At 45.5% G+C, this 6,168-nt stretch overlaps 1 long non-coding RNA gene across 1 annotated transcript; it reads left to right on the top strand.

Annotated features, from left to right (window-relative positions):
• The first annotated feature begins 2,062 nt into the window (after nt 1-2,062).
• Nucleotides 2,063-4,261, top strand: LOC136522205 (uncharacterized). The gene is made up of 3 exons (XR_010775808.1): nt 2,063-2,384; nt 2,602-2,729; nt 3,192-4,261. It is a non-coding gene; the product is annotated as an uncharacterized lncRNA (long non-coding RNA).
• The last annotated feature ends 1,907 nt before the right edge of the window (nt 4,262-6,168 follow it).

The following is a 6,168-nucleotide window of genomic DNA, read 5'->3' as shown; positions in this document are numbered from 1 at the left end:
AAATTCTTCTTCTACAGCTTCACAGAATTAAGCCCAAGTGCCCAAAGTATGTGTCTGCTTGTAAGCTTGATACCACTTGGCTGCATTTTCCTTGAAATGCAGAGTGGCTGCTGTGATCCACATGCCTTCAGGTAAACTGTAGAGCTCAAAGTAGCTTTTACAGTTGTCTTTCCATACTTTTGGATCAGTGCCATCAAAGATGGGAAATTGCATCTTGGGAATGTTCTGTCGAGTGAGGGAAGTCTTGTCACTAGTAGTTTTGCCACCTAAACTTTTGTGCCCAAAAGTATGAAGAGGTCTTTTGGTTTTGGATGATTCAGGCTTCTAACCATTCTTCAGCTCAGCAAAAACATTTTGGAAGTCAGGTTCTTCATCACAGAGGACTGAAACTGATTCATTGTCAACTTCCAGCTTGTTTTCATTCTTGAAGTGTTGTAGTGTCAATTGGGCCACAACCTGCCCATTAGCCTTCACTTGCTGAGCAATCATGTGCTGCTCTTGGGAGTATTGATCTATGGCAGCACCTCTGATGTCCAACTGTGTCTTGAGCTGTTGTTGCAACACCCAAGGTCATTCGTTTGAGTGAACAGTAGATCAAAATTGTCCATAACCTAGACCCATCTGGATTTTTCATCGTCAGCACTTCGAGACATTGTGTCCAACAAGATTTGGATTTGCTTTGAAGGCTTTGGAGGAGCCGTGATGACTGATGAAAAATAATAAGCACAACAGCAGGTACTAGCAACCGGTTTGGACAACTCCTCCCCGTTATCATGCCAAGTACTATCACCGCCGCCCAGGAGTGAGGCGAAACCGAGGGATTTTACACGAGAACAGAGCCTCGCAACCCAAGTTTACGGACACTCCCCCTACCAACACCACCGCACCGATTTGAACACATCCACTATGAAAATTTACACAGGAACAATTGCCCCGCAACCCTCGCTTGGTGTCCAAATGTGCAAGATGAAAGAGAAGGAGCAAAATTGATAGTGCTCACAGGGGTTCTCGCCACCGAACCAGAAGATGTCGATGTTGTCCCCCAGTCGTTTGTCGAGCCGAAGATGGAGCCGATCCGCGTCACCGGGTGGTGGTTTAGGGTTTGGTGGAGTGAGGAAGGAAGTGGATTGGGTTTTGGTGGTGGATTGGATGATGGCGCTCCAGATGAGTGACGCCTACGCCGCCGCTGACCCAGCTCAACCTAAGGAGGGACCTCTAGGATCTCAGCTCGAACACCACTGGGGCGTGAACCGAGATCGCCTACCGACCGGAATTATGAGCTGTAGATCAAAGCAAACGGATTCGGACGTACCGTGATAGAGTTGAGCGCCTTGTCGATAGTGGTTGGTGGAGGTGGTGGCGCCGAACCTATGGATCCGTCGTCGGGGATAGGCGGAGTTGGATAACTATCGGAGATGAAGAGCGGCGAGCGCCCAACACCCACGCCGAGGATTGGCGTCTCCGATACCACTTGTCACACCCGTGGCCGCTGTCTTGCCGCCGTCGATGTGAGCACGAGAAGGTGGGTACCGAACGAGGACGCCGGTGAGGCAAACCCCTCAGCCTTGGCGATTCTGTATTCCTGAATAGTCTGATGTCGGACCCGATACAGGATGCGGCACATATGTGCCTCACTTACAGTCACTGGCCACTAAGGCCCACATGTCATAGTCCAATACAGAAAACGTAAACATGAATGTAATAGGTAAATACGCCTCCTCCTGTATGCTCTATCCTTCATGCTGCGTCGCCGGGTGTGACATGCCGCGTCGCCTCCACCTAGGGATGAAAACGGATCGGATACGGACGGATATCACCGATATTACATTTGTTTTCATATTTTTGTCCGGATTCGAATACGGATAGTGTCAACTATGTCGGATATGATACGATTGGATATCGACATCATAAATATGTAATTTGAGTATTCGGATACGAATACGGTATCAGATGTTGGATATCCAGACTTGGATACGGACAGATCTCAACCTCTCTAAACGGATTCGATTTTGAATGCGGTCGGAAAATCCCTTATCTCTCTCCTCGTCGAGGCGCGCGGCCCTCGTGGCCGTCGTCACGTGTGCCTTCCTCCAGAAACTTCGTTTCCCATCGCCTCCTCCGCTCCCTCCGCCACCTCTGCGCTCTCTGCAGATCTCCTCCATGACTTCTCCACTCCGGCATGGAGCGCACGGCCCCGGCATCAGGGGCGACCTCCAGCACGACCCCATCCCGGCCCTCGGCGAGAGGGGGTCCTCCGGCGCAGCTCCAGGTGTCAGGGGATCAACGCCGCAGCAGATCCTCCAGCGTGGCCCCCGGCGAGGCAAAACGGATGGCCTCCGGGGCAAGGATGCTGCCAACGCCTTCGCCGCCAGGTGCAAACCGAGGTCCGGCATCTCCACGCCCTTATTTCTTTACGCTGGTAATTTCATATGTATTAATTGCAGTTGGCCAATTGCCTCTTGCGGACATATATTATGGGTATGATCCATTGCGGCCACTTTATTTTTAATTGCTTCATTTGTTATTCACTTTTGTACCAACAGGCTCCGTTGAGGCATACTCAACTACTCAAGTAACTTCAATCTCTTTGTGATTTTCCAGGGACCTAAATGTACAAATGATTCAGAGTCTCTGTCTATCAGGCTGAACCATTAACAAGTATGTCATGTACAAACATTGCAAGTAACCATACTGATCAGGGGCATGATCTTCAATACCTTGATTATTGTGTAAGCAGTAACTTTCAATACCATGCTTTGTTCTTGCAGCTCAAACCTTTTTATTTTTTTTGCAATTAAATGTATAGGTACACCATTATCATTTTGTATAGCTGCATTGTCAGGTTTGGTGTATGCCATCCTGGGTATTCATCGATTCTCCAGTTTGGGTGTTGCGACGATTCATATCAATTTTATATACCTGCACTGTCAAGTTTGTTGTATGCTATCATGACTGTCCATGCATTCCCAGTTTGGGTGCTGCGAAGATTCATATATGCAGCCAGCAGTTCAGTGCACTTGGGAATTCTTGTGTTTTTCTTTTCCAATTAGCCATTCACAAACAGACTTGAGATGAAAAGGTGCAAAAAAACTGATTCAGTTATTGTTAGGCTTCTTTGCCTCATAGTGCCTGTTTATGTTGATATGCTTACAATAGGTTCTTATATATAAGTTTGGAATGCTTAATTTCAGGAACAGCTGAAGGATCGACGCAAGATGTTGCTGAGGTTTCGTATGAAGTTTCAATAAAAGGAAGACCAAATGTTCTGCGACGATTCATATCGATTTTATATAGCTGCGCTGCCAATTTTGGTGTATGCTATCATGACTATCCACACATTCTCCAGTTTGGGTGCTGCGAAGATTCATATATGCATAACCAGCGGTTCAGTGCACTTGGGAATTCTTGTGTTTTTCTTTTCCAATTGCCCATTCACAAATGTTTACGAGGAGGTAAGAACTTTGATCATCAATTGAACCTACCTTTATTTTTCCACTCAGAATTTTGATCTGCTACAAGCCTCCAGTGCATACCTCAGTTAATATCATATTCCTGATCTTCCTATATATGTATCTATTTATCTATGTGCTATTGTTAATTACATATGGTTTTATTTTCTATTATTATTTATGCATTATATAGTGTATTACTTATTCACAAATGTCGATGATACATTACGACAAATTATGTAGCCAAACACACTTTTTCCTGCCTCCTAGATACTCTCAAAACTGTCGGTCCACAAATATTTCTTTTTATTTTTGGCCTCATACCAACAGTTTGTTCTGTCAATGGTTTACCATTTAATAATGTCAGTGTTGCTTGGCCACGACCGACCACGCATACGCTGCCAATGTGAGCATGTTCATTTGCTTTGTCGAAGTTACAGTGATGGATCCCATGCTTAAATGTTTAACGTCTACATTATTTACTGTCTGCAGAAGAGCTTATGAATATTGAGGTCAATGAATGTTCTATCGTTATGCTCATTTATGATTTTATCTTCTTCGCTAATTAGTCAAGGGAATGCAGGCAAGGTGGACTGTACATTTCGGCTGACCATACCATCTTGCTCTCCGAGATCGAGTATCCATGATCATGCACAGTACAGTATGCATACATAGTTTTTTTTGTTAAGATTACCAATGCTGTCCATTTATGTTAACATATAGATGCAGCCTACTTTGGTTTGGCCTAATTAACACTGTTTTCCTTATGTGGCATTACCTGCTGATGTGATTTCGGAGGTCTTTAATTCAAAGTTATACAGGTGCCGTGCTTAAAAAATGCAGCAGTTTATGTCTTCGACCACTACGTCCTTGGATAAAGGATATTATTTCTATTAACTGAGAACGTACTATGGCACTATCTCTACTCTTTGAACAAAACAAGAAATAAGATAATTATATATTGGCCTACATTTTTCATGTTATTTAATTACAGCTGACTTCTGTATTGTTTTTCCATATGATAAGTATCTATTCTCAGATGTTTTTTTTTTTTTTTTTTTTTTTTTTTTTTTTTTTTTTTTTGATGACCATACGAATGAGTTGCGTATGGCCAGTTTGAAGGCAGCGCTTTAGAACTTGTCTTTACTATTGGCCCGTCAAACATCAAATCAACTGAACGGCGGGCGCAGCGGAACACATCAGCTTTACTCTGTCGGATCTGTGTATTGTAGGCGTGTGTGCCTAAAATCCATCCCGCAGCGAAGCGCGGGGAACCAGCTAGTTATTAGGAACCATGTGGGCGAGTTCCTAGCGGCTGCTGCAGGCTCTGTTCATTACCTATCTAGCGCTCTCCATGTTGAAGCAATTGCTTGCTTGAAAGGCTCGAAGCTGGCTCCTGACCTCGGCATGAACCAGGTGATTGTCGAAACTGACGTACAGAACTTGGCATTGGCACTAAAGGCATGCTTGGTTGGATCCTAATTTTTGTTGAACCAAAATCATCAAACAAACGCACAGAATATACTCGATCTAAACTGGAGCGTCCGTTCCTAATCAAAGGGCTGAGATCCGTCGCCTGAAAAAACTAAAAAAATCAGACGTCTGATATATAGCAAAACCCTTTGGTTTATCATGATTTTGGTTGGACAAGAATTAGAAGCCAACCAAGCCTGCCCTAAAATCCAATGACTTTAATCCGAGCTAGGAGTCATCTTCAGAGAGATCAAGTCCAAAATAGCTTTTGATTTTAAGTGTTGTAACATCTCAAAATGTCATATATAGGTCTTGCAATCTTGTGGCCGACTGTTTTCGCTGCTTATGGTGTATCTTTAGGTGTTGATGACACTAGTTATTAGGAACCAAAATCATCTCACAAATTAGCCTCCATCTATATAATTTATTTTTTTAATTAGTCTATATTTAATACTTTTAATTAGCATATGAACATCATATGTGACTAAAGTTTAGTATCTAGTATCGGGCGATTTGCCTGATGGTTAATGTTAAATGGAATTAGGCTACGATAAAAAAAAGGATTAAGTCCACTTTTGGCCCCTCAACTATTGTGTCGATCTAATTTTAACTCTTAACTACAAAACCGTCTAGTACTGGTACCCCCACTGTTAAAACCGTTTACTTTTAGCACCTGGGCGTGGGTGAGGCTGTTTTGTTCAACGTAGAGCGGTTTTGACACGCAACCTTCATCTCAATGACATGTGGGGCTCACGCGTCATCGACTCAACCCCTCCTTCTCCGTCCTCACGGCCTCCGCCTGCCTGCTCCACTTCACTCCGGACCTCTGAGCGCCCGCAGCGCAGCCACACTACTACACAAACTTTACTGGAGGCGGGCGTTTTCGGTTTCCCGCGGCGGGCAAAGCCGTCCGCCGCGGCCTAGGGGCCACGGTAAATCGTGGCTTAACCGCGGCGGGCTCTTTAGGATGCCCGTCGCGGTTAATAGTTTAAAAAAACAAAAAAAACCCAGGAGCCCGTCGGCGAGCCCATTCTCGAGCCCACCGACGAGCCCGTTCCCAGCCCAATACCAGCGCCACCGCACCTCGCTGGATCCGCCGCCGGGGTCTCCTCGCCGTATCCGTCGCTGGAGAGGTCATCCTCGCCGGATCCGCGGCTAGGGAGGACGACCTCGCCGGATCTACGGCCAGGGAGCGCAGATCGACCGGATCCGCGGCCATGGACAAAGAGGAGGCCGGACCCGCGCC

Source organism: Miscanthus floridulus, chromosome 18 (genome assembly GCF_019320115.1).
Source record: "Miscanthus floridulus cultivar M001 chromosome 18, ASM1932011v1, whole genome shotgun sequence".
In the NCBI taxonomy this organism is placed as follows: domain Eukaryota; kingdom Viridiplantae; phylum Streptophyta; class Magnoliopsida; order Poales; family Poaceae; genus Miscanthus; species Miscanthus floridulus.
Note: the sequence above shows the minus strand (reverse complement) of the source record. Positions and strands in the feature narration are given on the sequence as shown.